The sequence below is a fragment of the Chlorocebus sabaeus genome, chromosome 25 (assembly GCF_047675955.1).
Source record: "Chlorocebus sabaeus isolate Y175 chromosome 25, mChlSab1.0.hap1, whole genome shotgun sequence".
NCBI classification, from domain to species: domain Eukaryota; kingdom Metazoa; phylum Chordata; class Mammalia; order Primates; family Cercopithecidae; genus Chlorocebus; species Chlorocebus sabaeus.
Genome location: NC_132928.1, coordinates 26681679 through 26695126, shown reverse-complemented (window position 1 = coordinate 26695126; position 13448 = coordinate 26681679).

Below are 13448 nucleotides of genomic sequence, written 5' to 3'. Positions count from 1 at the left end.
TCTGAAAAGTATTATTTGGTCTCAACCCTTGTTAATGGGCTTCATGAGGCTGCCAGCTCTAAAATGATGCCTCTGGTTAGGGGATAAGGTGAGAGAATGTGGGGAAACATCCAAATAAGTGCTTTTTGTAAACCTCATATATATAAAGAGTTAAGACACGGCTATTCATTGGCTGTCACTACCCCTAGCAAACAACTCAAATGTTGCATTTGAGTTGTTGCCTTTGACTGAAGGCAGGCCTATCAATGATTAAAATAAAGCTACCTAGTAATAAACTCAAAACATCATAAACTCAACACTATCATCTCTGGCTTGCCTCACCTCATGAAGCACTCATTCTACCTGCTGGTAGAGTCAGCCAGTTAAAAATGTCTTTCCATTCCTGACTTGACTCTAACCCAGGGATTATAAATACATTTGAAACAGTGACATTCAGTGTTATTTATGGAAGTTACACAATCCCCCACCCCTGCCATTGGCAGTATACTTCTTTAATCAAACTGATTAAAACTAATCCTCTTATAAGCTATTTGGAGTTATTTCTGTTATCCAGACTGCCTTCTAGCTTAGAGTTTTATTTCTAACTTTTCCTCCTCCTCTACTCTACATCACCCTACTTAACTCCTTTGCCATTACAGGCACACTATTTTCATACACCTCTTCAGGTATTTAAAATATTCCAAAATTCAGAGAGTCTCATTGTTGCTGGAAAAAGGGGTCCAATCCAGACCCCAAGAGAGGGTTCTTGGATCTCACGCAGGAAGGAATTCAAGGTGAGTCACAGAGTGCACAGTAAGAGGTAGTTTATTGAAAGCTACTCAGTTACAGAGTAAGGCGTCCTCAGAAAGCAAGAGGAGGAACGTGCCATCCCTGTTTTAAACTCTTCTTATGTAGGGGTCTTACCTATGTTAAAGCTAAGTTGTGTCTACGTGCTGGTGGGCTGACAGCATGACAATTTAGAAGTTTGTTGATTGAAAGAAAGTTATCCTTGGCATTTGAGTGTGTAAGTACCTCAAAGCATGATTATAACTATCTTAAAACCAGATATTGTTACTCAATAGCAGGACATCTGGACATTCTGCTGTCATAGGAGTTTGTCCTCACAGGCATTACTAAACTGCTTCCCTAGCCGAAACATCTTATGGCCACGGGTGGTGACTGGCAAGGAATGTGCCTTGCTGGTTCTAGATGGAGTTGATTGTTTTTTGTTTGTTTGTTTGTTTGTTTTGAGACGGCATCTTGCTCTGTCGCCCAGGCTGGAATGTAGTGGTGTGATCTTGGCTCACTGCAAGCTCCGCTTCCCGGGTTCATGCCATTCTCCTGCCTCAGGCTCCCAAGTAGCTGGGACTACAGGTGCCCACCACCACGCCCAGAGAATTTTTTGTATTTTTAGTGGAGACGGGGTTTCACTGTGTTAGCCAGGATGGTCTCGATCTCCTGACCTCATGATCCTCCCACCTCGGCCTCCCAAAGTGCTAGGATTATAGGTGTGAGACACCGTGCCCGGCCCCTAGATGGAGCTGATTTTTTAAAATGGTATCACCCTGGCTCTCCTATGCTCCTATTTCCCTAACATAATCCTCGATTTATAAGAGATCTCTTAGTCTTAAGGAGAGATGAGGTGCGAAGGTCATTCTTCTGTAACTTCTTCTTGCTGATTTTATGGACATAAGATTGGAGAAGTAAAAATTCTCTGGTTGCCCCATCTATGGGCCCAAAGGCAGGATGTCTTTATTTCCCGGGTCAGAAAATGGGATGGCTGGAAGCCTTGTGCCAGCATCACGTAGAATTGTAATCTAGAAGACACAAACTTCACTAGGAGTTAAACAAGTAAGGGGCTAAGATTGGTAATAACCAGACAGCTATCAAAGGTCTTAAAAAGGGCAAAAAAACAGTGAGACTCGGGAGGGAGCATCTTTTTGAGATGGACTCTTGCTGTGTCGCCCAGGCTGGAGTGCAATGGTGTGATCTCAGCTCACTGCAGCCTTCACCTCCCGGGTTCAAGCAGTTCTCTGCCTCAGACTCCCGAGTAGCTGGGATTACAGGTGCCTGCCACCACACCTGGCTGATTTTTTGTATTTTTAGTAGAGACAGGGTTTCACCATGTTGGCCAGGCTGGTCTCGAACTCCTGATCTCAGGTGATCTGCCTGCGTTGGCCTCCCAAAATGTTGGGATTACAGGCATGAGCCACCATGCCTGGCCGCAAGGGCACTTTCAATGGTTGACCAGTTAAGACACGGCCTGTCACTATTCATTGCCTGTCACTACCCCTAGCAAAACAACTCAAATGTTGCATCCAACTGAAGGTGGGCATATCAATGATTAAAATAAAGCTACCTAGTAATGACCTAGGGATTGGTGTCTTGGTTATATTTATGCAACCAGGCAGTTTGTTCATATATTTTCTGTATATCTTCTTCTATTTGACTGGAGGCATTTACATGAGTGCAGCAGGGTTTACTGATTATAGTACATACTCCCCCTTGTTCAACCAATAAGTAATCTAGTGCAAATCTATTATCCATTGCTGTATTTGCTAAGGAATCAAGGAAGAGTTTTGATGTATCTAAAGCCTCCCCCATTTTATAAGACAGTCTGTAAAATGAAGTAAAGTTTTGAAGAGTTGCCTTGGGATACGCAAATTTTCCCTGTAGGGCCAATAAGCCATTGGCAGCCCCAGCCCCAGCCAATATAAGGCCAATTGCCTGCTTAGCTCTCAGGTAAGTGATGTTACGTAATTATATATTAAAGAGCTTTGCTTGTCCTATTACACATTGACCCCCGAACCAAACATTATCAATACACTGGTATCCATGGGTTCCGTGGTCCCATATGAGAGACAAGTTATTTATAAGCTGGTTGAATGGGTGACCACATAGCCACAGGTATCCGTTGGGGGTGCAAACCTGTATGGGATGGGAGTTGTTAAGAAGGTTGAGTACCTGTAGGAGGGACTGAGGATGTTACTTATCTCTTTCTTTGCAAAACAACAGCTTTAGGTCTTCTAGGGGTTCACAAGTGTAGGTTGTGGTGTCTTTCTCAGGTGCCTGTGGGGACTCGTAAAAAACAGGTTTAATCTTGGACCAGGCATACTCAGCTAGTGAGATCCCAAAGCTCTACAGCAGTGGGGGTGCTGTGCTTAACAATACTCCCCACTAAGGGCCCCTTCATTTTGGTTGCAATTGATTTTGGGGTGATCCTCCTTTCCAAGGTGTTTTTTTGTTTGTTTTTGTTTTGACAGAGTCTTCCTCTGTCGCCCAGGCTGGAGTGCAGTGGCATGATCTCATTTCACTGCCACCTCCATCTCCCAGTGCAAGTGATTCTCCTGCCTCAGCCTCCCAAGTAGCTGGGATTACAGGCACTCACCATCACACCTGGCTAATTTTTGTATTTTTAGTAGAGATGGAGTTTTGCCATGTTGGCCAGGCTGGTCTTGAACTCCTGACCTCAGGTGATCCACCCACCTCAGCCTCCCAAAGTGCTAGGATTACAGGCGTAAGCCACTGTACCCAGCCTTCTTTCCAAGTTTTTAATAAGATTAAGTCTCCTGGTTGAACAGGGGAGCTATGAATATTGATGGCAGTGGCCTGCCTGACACAGATATATTGAACAAACATGCATGTAACACATGACTCTATTTACATTGCGGTGAAGACTTAACCCCACGCCCAGTCATAGATCCTCTTTATAATTTGGTATCTTATTGCCATAAATAATGTGTTCTGTAATTCTTATGATCTCTATTTTAATGTGAATGCTGGTCAGTTGTGTCTGAATCGCAAGAGGGGAAATGTATAGTGAGGTGTGTCTGACCCCCAGTTTCCCATCATAACCTGAACTAGTTTTTCAGGGTATTTTTTTTTATTTTTATTTTTTTTGAGACAGAGTCTCGCTCTGTCGCCCAGGCTGGAGTGCAGTGTCACGATCTCGGCTCACTGTAAGCTCTGCCTCCTGGGTTCACGCCATTCTCCTGCCTCAGCCTCCCAAGTAGCTGGGACTACAGGCGCCCACCACCCCGCCCGGCTAATTTTTTGTATTTGTAGTAGAGATGGGGTTTCACCATGTTAACCAGGATGGTCTTGATCTTCTGACCTCATGATCCGCCCACCTTGGTCTCCCAAAGTGCTGGGATTACAGGCGTGAGCCACCGCGCCCAGCTGTTTTCAGGGTATTTTTTAAATTCTCTTTGGCCAAGAAGGGGGTCTGCTCTGTTGGGGAGCTTAGGGTTTTTTTATTTTTTAGTTTATATTCCTCCTTTTCTGTCAAGGTATGCCAGAGGCAGTATTAAAAAACAAACCAGGCCAGGCACAGTGGCTCACGCCTCTAATCCCAGCACTTTCGGAGGCCAAATCAGGCAGATCACCTGAGATCAGGAGTTTGAAACCAGCCTGACCAACATGGTGAAACCCCGTCTCTACTAAAAATACAAAATTAGCTGGGTGTGGTGGCGCATGCCTGTAAGCCCAGCTACTCGGGAGGCTGAGGCAGGAGAATCGCTTGAACCCAGGAGTCGGAGGTTGCAGTGAGCCAGGATCGCACCATTGCACTCCAGCTGGGGCAACAAGAACAAAACTCCATCTCAAAAAAACAAAAAACAAAACTAAACAAAACAAGAAAATAAAACCCCAAGAGTTTACATTTTGTCAAGATAATTCCTATGCTATGTTTATTAGGATTTTGGTTGCTAAAAAAACTGAGATTTAAAGGGTTAAAGCTTTTTTTTCTTTTTTTAAAAAATACTTTAAGTTCTAGGGTACATGTGCACAATGTGCAGGTTTGTTACATATGTATACATGTGCCATGTTGGTGTGCTGCACCCGTTAACTCATCATTTACATTAGGTATATCTCCTAATGCTATCCCTCCCCGCTCCCCCAACCCCACGACAGGCCCTGGTGTGTGATGTTCCCCACCCTGTGTCCAAGTGTTCTCATTGTTCAATTCCCACCTATGAGTGAGAACATGCGGTGTTTGGTTTTCTGTCCTTGCAATAGTCTGCTCGGAATAATGGTTTCCAGCTGCATCCATGTCCCCACAAAGGACATGAACTCATCCTTTTTTATGGCTGCATAGTATTCCATGGTATATATGTGCCACATTTTCTTTTTTTTATTATTATTATTATTATTATTTATTATTATTATTATACTTTAAGTTCTAGGGTACATGTGCATAACGTGCAGGTTTGTTACATATGTATACTTGTGCCATGTTGGTGTGCTGCACCCATCAACTCATCAGCACCCATCAACTCGTCATTTACATGTGCCACATTTTCTTAACCCAGTCTGTCATTGATGGACATTTGGGTTGGTTCCAAGTCTTTGCTATTGTGAATAGTGCTGCAATAAACATACGTGTGCATGTGTCTTTATAGCAGCATGAGTTATAATCCTTTGGGTATATACCCAGTAATGGGATGGCTGGGTCAAATGGTATTTCTAGTTCTAGATCCTCAAGGAATTGCCACACTGTCTTCCACAATCATTGACCTAGTTTACAGTCCCACCAACAGTGTAAAAGTGTTCCTGTTTCTCCACATCCTCTCCAGCACCTGTTGTTTCCTGACTTTTTAATGATCACCATTCTAACTGGTGTGAGATGGTATCTCATTGTGGTTTTGATTTGCATGTCTCTGATGGCCAGTGATGATGAGCATTTTTTCATGTGTCTGTTGGCTGCATAAATGTCTTCTTTTGAGAAGTGTCTGTTCATATCTTTGCCCACTTTTTTTTTTTTTTTTTTTTTTTTGAGGCGGAGTCTTCACTCTGTTGCCCAGGCTGGAGTGCAGTGGCACCATCTCGGCTCACTGCAAGCTCCGCCTCCCGGGCTCGCGCCATTCTCCTGCCTCAGCCTCCCGAGTAGCTGGGACTACAGGCGCCTGCCACTGCGCCCGGCTAATTTTTTGTATTTTAGTAGAGACGGGGTTTCACCGTGTTAGCCAGGATGGTCTCGATCTCCTGACCTCGTGATCCGCCCGCCTCGGCCTCCCAAAGTGCAGGGATTACAGGCGTGAGCCACTGCGCCCGGCCCTTTGCCCACTTTTTGATGGGGTTGTTTGATTTTTTCTTGTAAATTTATTTAAGTTCTTTGTAAATTCCAGATATTAGCCCTTTGTCAGATGGGTAGATTGTCAAAATTTTTCTCCCATTCTGTAGGTTGCCTGTTCACTCTGATGGTAGTTTCTTTGGCTGCACAGAAGCTCTTTAGTTTAATTAGATCCCATTTGTCAATTTTGGCTTTTGTTGCCATTGCTTTTAGTGTTTTAGTCATGAAGTCCTTGCCCATGCCTATGTCCTGAATGGTATTGCCTAGGTTTTCTTCTAGGGTTTTTATAGTTTTAGGTCTAACTTTTTTTTGAGGAGTCTTGCTCTGTTGCCCAGGCTGGAGTGCAGTGGCAATCTCAGCTCACTGCAAGCTCTGCCTCCTGGGTTCACACCATTCTCCTGCCTCAGTCTCCCGAGTACCTGGGACTACAGGCACCCGCCACCACGCCTGGCTAATTTTTTTGTATTTTTAGTAGAGACGGGGTTTCACCGTGTTAGCCAGGATTGTCTCGATCTCCTGACTTTGTGATCCACCTGACTCAGCCTCCCAAAGTGCTGGGATTACAGGCTTGAGCCACTGCGCCCAGCTAGGTCTAACATTTAAGTCTTTAATCCATCTTGAATTAATTTTTGTATAATGTGTAAGGAAGGGATCCAGTTTCAGCTTTCTACTTATGGCTAGCCAGTTTTCCCAGCACCATTTATTAAATAGGGAATCCTTTCCCCATTGCTTGTTTTTGTCAGGTTTGTCAAAGATCAGATGGTTGCAGATGTGTGGTATTATTTCTGAGGACTCTGTTCTGTTCCATTGGCCTATATCTCTGTTTTGATACCAGTATCATGCTGTTTTGGTTACTGTAGCCTTGTAGTATAGTTTGAAGTCAGGTAGCGTGATGCCTCCAGCTTTGTTCTTTTGACCTAGGATTGTCTTGGCAATGCAGGCTCTTTTTTGGTTCCATATGAACTTTAAAGTAGTTTTTTCCAATTCTGTGAAGAAAGTCATTGGTAGCTTGATGAGGATGGCACTGATTCTATAAATCACCTTGGGCAGTAGGGCCATTTTCACGATATTGATTCTTCCTATCCATGAGCATGGAATGTTCTTCCATTTGTTTGTGCCCTCTTTTATTTCGTTGAGCAGTGGTTTGTAGTTCTCCTTGAAGAGGTCCTTCACATCCCTTGTAAGTTGGACTCCAAGGTATTTTATTCTCTTTGTAGCAATTGTGAATGGGAGTTCACTCATGATTTGGCTATTTGTCTGTTATTGGTGTGTAGAAATGCTTGTGATTTTTGCACATTGATTTTGTATCCTGAGATGTTTTTGTAACTGAGATTTAAAGGGTTAAAGCTTTTTTTTTTTTTTTTTTTTTTTTTTTTTTTTTTTTTTTGACAGAGTTTCTCACTCTGTCGCCCAGGCTGGAGTGCAATGGCACGATCTCAACTCACTGTGACCTCTGCCTCCTGGGTTCAAGCTATTCTCCTGCCTCAGCCTCTTGAGTGGCTTGGATTACAGGCACATGCCACCACTCCTGGCTGATTTTTATATTTTTAATAGAGATGGGGTTTCACCATGTTGGCCAGGCTGGTCTTGAACTCCTGACCTCAGGTGATCCGCCTGCCTTGGCCTCCCAAAGTGCTGGGATTATAGGTGTGAGCCACTGTGCTTGGCCACTTTTTCTTTTTCTTTTTTTTTTTTTTTTTTTACATAAAATCATCCTCTTTATAACTTGCCTTACCAAAAATACATCTTCATTTCCAAAACTTTCTTCTTGGGCAGTATCTCTCTCCCCTACCTACTGGTTTCTTTCTACCTTTTTTTCATAAGTAACCATTTTCTTTTCTTGAGATGGTGTTTCGCTCTTGTTGCCTAGGCTGGAGTGCAATGGCGTGATCTTGGCTCACCGCAACCTCCCAGGTTCAAGCGATTCTCCTACCTCAGCCTCCTTAGTAGCTGGGATTACAGGCATGTGCTACCACGCCCGGCTAATTTTATATTTTTAGTAGAGATGGGTTTTTCCATGTTAGTCAGACTGGTCTTGAACTCCCAGCCTCAGGTGATCCATCCACCTGGGCCTCCCAAAGTGCTGGGATTACAGGCGTGAGCCACTACGCCCAGCTTTTTTTTTTCCAAGATGGAGTCTTGCTCTGTTGCCCAGGCTGGAGTGCAGTGGTGTGGTCTTGGCTCACTGCAACCTCTGCCTCCTGGGTTCAAGCGATTCTCCTGCCTCAGCCTCCTGAGTAGCTGGGATTAGAGGGGCTGCCACCACGCTCAGCTAATTGTTGTGTTTTTAGTAGAGATAGCGTTTCACTATGTTGACCAGGCTGGTCTCGAACTTGTGACCTCAGGTGATCCTCCTGCCTCGGCCTCCCAAAAGTATTGAGATTACAGGCATGAGCCACTGTGCCCAGCCACAAATAACCTTTTTTTTTTTTTTTTTGAGATGGAGTTTTGCTCGTTCCCCAAGCTGGAGTGCCATGGCATGATTTCGGCTCACCACAACCTCCGCCTCCCGGGTTCAAGTGATTCTCCTGCCTCAGATTCCTGAGTAGCTGGGATTGCAGGTATGCGCCACCATGCCCGGCTAATTTTGTATTTTTAGTAGAGGGGGGTTTCTCCACGTTGGTCAAGCTGGTCTCGAACTCCCAACCTTGGGTGATCTGCCCGCCTCAGCCTTCCAAAGTGCTGGATTACAGGCGTGAGCCACCGTGTCTGGCCCAAGTAACCATTTCCAAGTCCATAATTTGAATCGACCCTTAGATAGCTTCTGAATTAGACAATATTATTCTTTTTCTCAATAAGACTAGTTCCCAGGAGGCTTTTGCCCTCCAATGCCGCCCAGAGAGATGCTGAATTAAACAACCCACAGAATGAAAACCATCAAGACGAGAAGGAAAATGACAGGTGTAAGTTTAGGGCATACAAGCTGAGGGTGGCGTGTGTCACTAGCGAGGCATAGACAGCAAATATGCAACCGACAAAGGGGACAAGGGGGACTGAGAACCAGTAGGTGCTGGCAAATATGTCTCTGAACCTCAATTTATCCAACAACCCTGGGCAGGGGCCTCTGACTCCCAGTTCCCAGTGAATATAAAAGAACATGAGCATCCCATGACTCCTGGGGCTCAGAAGGCTCAGCAGGAAAAGGAACAACACAGGGAAGGGAAGGAACACAAAGGGCACTCACCTATCTGTGAATCTGAAAACTTAAGAAACAGTTTGTAGAGAAAACCATTCCACAATTCTAGAAACATGTTTTTCCATATCATAAACTTTTCTTAATTGGATATAACCCAGACACCCATCAAATTATCCAAGGAGAGCTGTGCACCAAAATTGTTGTTAAAATCTTTAGGGAAGTTTGGATTTTTGGGGGTTTTTGTTTGTTTGTTTGTTGTTGTTGTTTTTGAGATGGAGTCTCACTCTGTTGCCCAGGCTGGAATGCAGTGGTGTGATCATGGCTCACTGCAACCTCCATCTCCCAGGCTTAAGCAATTCTCCTGCCTCAGCCTCCTGAGTAGCTGGGATTACAGGCATGCACCACCATGTCCGGCTAATTTTTGTATTTTTAGTAGTGATGCGGTTTCACCATGTTGGCCAGGCTGGTCTCAAACTCCTGACTTCAAGTGATCCACCCACTTTGACCTCCTAAAGTGCTGGGATTACAGACATGAGCCACCACACCCGGCCGGAAGTTTGGTTTTTAAAAAGCCTTTTTCACATTTTTTTCCTCAGTGTCAAATGAGTCTCTAATGTTTCCATTTTATCTAGAACTCACTGAACTGCGTAAGAAAAACAAAATCTCAGCCAGGTGCAGTGGCTCATGCCTGTAATGCCAGCAGTTTGGGCACCTGTATTCCGAGCTATTCGGGAGGCTGAGGCAGAAGAATCGCTTGAACCTGGGCAGAAGAGGTTGCAGTGAGCTAATGTCATGACACTGAACTCCAGCCTGGGTGACAAGAGCCAAACTCTGTCACACAAAAAAAAAAAAAAGAAAAAAGAAAAAAAGTTATCCTTGACATTTGAGTAAGTATGTCAAAGCATAACTATAACTATTTTTAAAACATATATTGTTATGCAATATTGGACAGCTGGACGTTCTGCTGCCACAGGAGTTTGTTCTTGCAGGCATTACTAAAACATCTTCAAAACGTCGTCTGGCCATGGGTCGTGACTGGCAAGGAATGTGCCTTGCTAGTTTTAAGCTGGAGTTGATTTTAAAATGGTGTCACCCTGGCTCTCCACGCTCCTGTTTCCCGAACGCCATAGTCAGCTCTAGTTTTCAGGCAATCCAAAGTATCCTGATAAACCTTCGTCCTTTCTCTCTCTATATCCTCCCCATCCTCCTCCATCACACAGCAATGAAGTGACACTGTGAATTGAAGTAACACCCATCAGTCTGGGCAAGGGAGGGACAAAAGAAGTTGGAGAGGCTTTTGTAGGAACAAGAATATCCTGTTAACCTAGTGGTGACAAATTAAGGTAAACAGTGATAGACCAGTATCATGTTTCAGGATTTATTCTTGAGCCAGTGCCAAGACTGTACATGCAGTACCTGGCTTTCAAATGGTAGAATTTCTTTCTTTCTTCTTTTAATTTCTTTTTTTTTTTTTTTTGAGACTGAATCTTGCTCTGCCACCCAGGCTGTAGTGCAATGGCATGATCTCGGCTCACTGCAACCTCCACCTCCCGGGTTCAAGTGATTCTCCTGCCTCAGCCTTCCAAGTAGCTGGGATTATAGGCACCCACCACCATGCCCGGCTAATTTTTTTCTATTTTTAGCAGAGATGGGGTTTCACCATGTTGGCCAGGCTGGTCTTGAACTCCTGACCTCAGGTGATCTACCCGCTTCAGCCTCCCAAAGTGCTGGGATTACAGGCGTGAGCCACCACGCTTGGTCTGGAATTTCTTACAAATACCTTAGAACAGTTGCCCAGGCTGAGTGTCGATATGAGCTTTCTTTTCTTACTGAGCTTGAAATTTATTTCCCCTTTGACTTAGGCAACTGCTCCCTAGGATAGGACCCCCAGTTTCCAGCCAATCCCTATTTTACATCTCATTTCAGGGCCCATTCAGGACACAGGAGAGAAGGGATGATGTATAAACCCAGAGCTGCTTACTCTCCTCTTACCTCCTTGGGGCAGTAAGTATTCCCAGCCCACATTCTATCTCCTCAGTAGTTTCCCTACCATTACATAAGTCGGAGTTTATCCTGATCCCCAACTTGAAACAGACTGTCTGGGGTCACCACGTTTGGATTGTGAAGGGACCCTGCCCTCACAGCAGCAGAGGCCTTGCTCCTGGCATCCAACATTAGAATTGTTATAGCGCTGTGCTTCCGGTACACATATGGGCTAGTGTCATAGGTTAAAAACTACTCAACATCTATTGTTTCTCTCTGAGGCAAAATGCATTCTGTTTCAACTGACTTCAAGTGAATTTGGTGGACACTCCTGCCACTTAACTGTAAATTCTGACACCTACAGATTCCAGGAATTTAATTTTCCAAACACAAGAAAATCTTGGTCATAATTGAATGGTTAGCAGATTAGCTGGGCGTGGTGGCACACACCTGTAGGCCCAGCTACTCAGGAGGCTGAGGCATGAGAATCTCTTGAACCTGGGAGGTGGAGGTTGCAGTGAGTGGAGATCACGCCACTGCACTCAGCCTAGGCGACAGAGGGAGACTCTTTCTAAAAAAAAAAAAAAAAAAGGCCGGGCTCGGTGGCTCAAGCCTGTAATCCCAGCACTTTGGGAGGCCGAGACGGGTGGATCACGAGGTCAGGAGATCGAGACCATCCTGGCGAACACGGTGAAACCCCGTCTCTACTAAAAAATACAAAAAAAACTAGCCGGGCGAGGTGGCGGGCGCCTGTAGTCCCAGCTACTTGGGAGGCTGAGGCAGGAGAATGGCATAAACCCGGGAGGCGGAGCTTGCAGTGAGCTGAGATCCGGCCACTGCACTCCAGCCTGGGCGACAGAGCCAGACTCTGTCTCAAAAAAAAAAAAAAAAAAAAAAAAAAAAAGGTTAGCACTTGCTGAGGTTAACATCTTTATTCCCTTACCCTCTGAAGACACAGCCATGGTCAAAACCGCATTGAAATACTCTCTCACTAACCTGTATAACTGTTTTCATTGTCTTTTTCAAACAGCATTGAAAAAAAGTACAGTATCTTTTTTTTTTTTTTTTTTTTTGAGACAGTTTCTGGCACTCAGGCTGGAGTGCAGTCGTGTGATCTTGGCTCACTATAACCTCAAGCTCCTGGACTCAAGCAATTCTCCTGCCTTGGCCTCCCAAAGTGCTGGGATTGCAGGTGTGAACTGCCACACCTGGCCCCCCACTATTCCTGTATCAGAAATGTAACTCGCCCACTCACCACCAGCCCACACTCTGGGTTCTCCTGTCACTCCACTGCCTGCTCCTCTGCTGATCACACTGGAAGAAGAGATCATGGCACTTGTCACTGACAATGGCTCCAGCACATGCAAAGCTGGCTTTGCTGGTTCAGTTCCCCCTGAGCCATGTTCCCCTCCATCATCGGGCATCCCCGGCACCAGGGCATGATGGTGGGCATAGGCCAGAAGGACTCCTACCTGGGTGATGAGGCCCAGAGCAAGTGCAGCATCCTGACCCTGAAACTGCCCCCTGGACCACTGCATCATCACCAACAGGGATGATATGGAGATGATCTGGCACCACACCTTCTACAATTAGCTGCACACGGCTCCCAAGGAGCACCCAGTGCTGCTGCCTGAGGTCCCTCTGAACCCCAGGGCCAACAGAAAGGAGATGACTTGGATTGTGTTGCGACCTTCAACACCCCAGCAAGGTACATGGCCATCCAGGCTGTGCTGTCCCTGTACACCTCTGGTCACACCACTGGTATTATCATACACAGCAGAGACCCATATGGTGCCGGTCTATAAGGGCTATGCCTTCCCCCATGCCATCCGGCGTCTGGATGACTGGCACCTGACCGACCACCCCATGGAGATCTTCAGGGAGCCCAGCTACTGCTTCACCACCACAGCCAAACGGGAGATTGTGTGCACCATCAAGAAGCTGTGTCGTGCCACCCTGGACTTTGCAGAGATGGCCACCACAGCGTCCTCCTCCTCCCTAGAGAAGATCTAGGGGCTGTCCAAGTGTTTCCAGCGTCTGGAGGTGCTGTTCCAGCCCTCCTTCCTGGGTATGGAATCTTGCGGCATCCACCAGGCTGCCCTCAACTCCATAAAGTGTGATGTGCACATCCGCAAGGACCTGTATGCCAACGTGGTGCTGTCTGGTGACACCCCCATGTACCTGGGCATCACCTACAAGATGCAGAAGACCACCACCCTGGTGCCTAGCTCCAAGATCATCACCTCCCCTGAGTGCAAGTCCTTGTGTGGACTGGCAGCT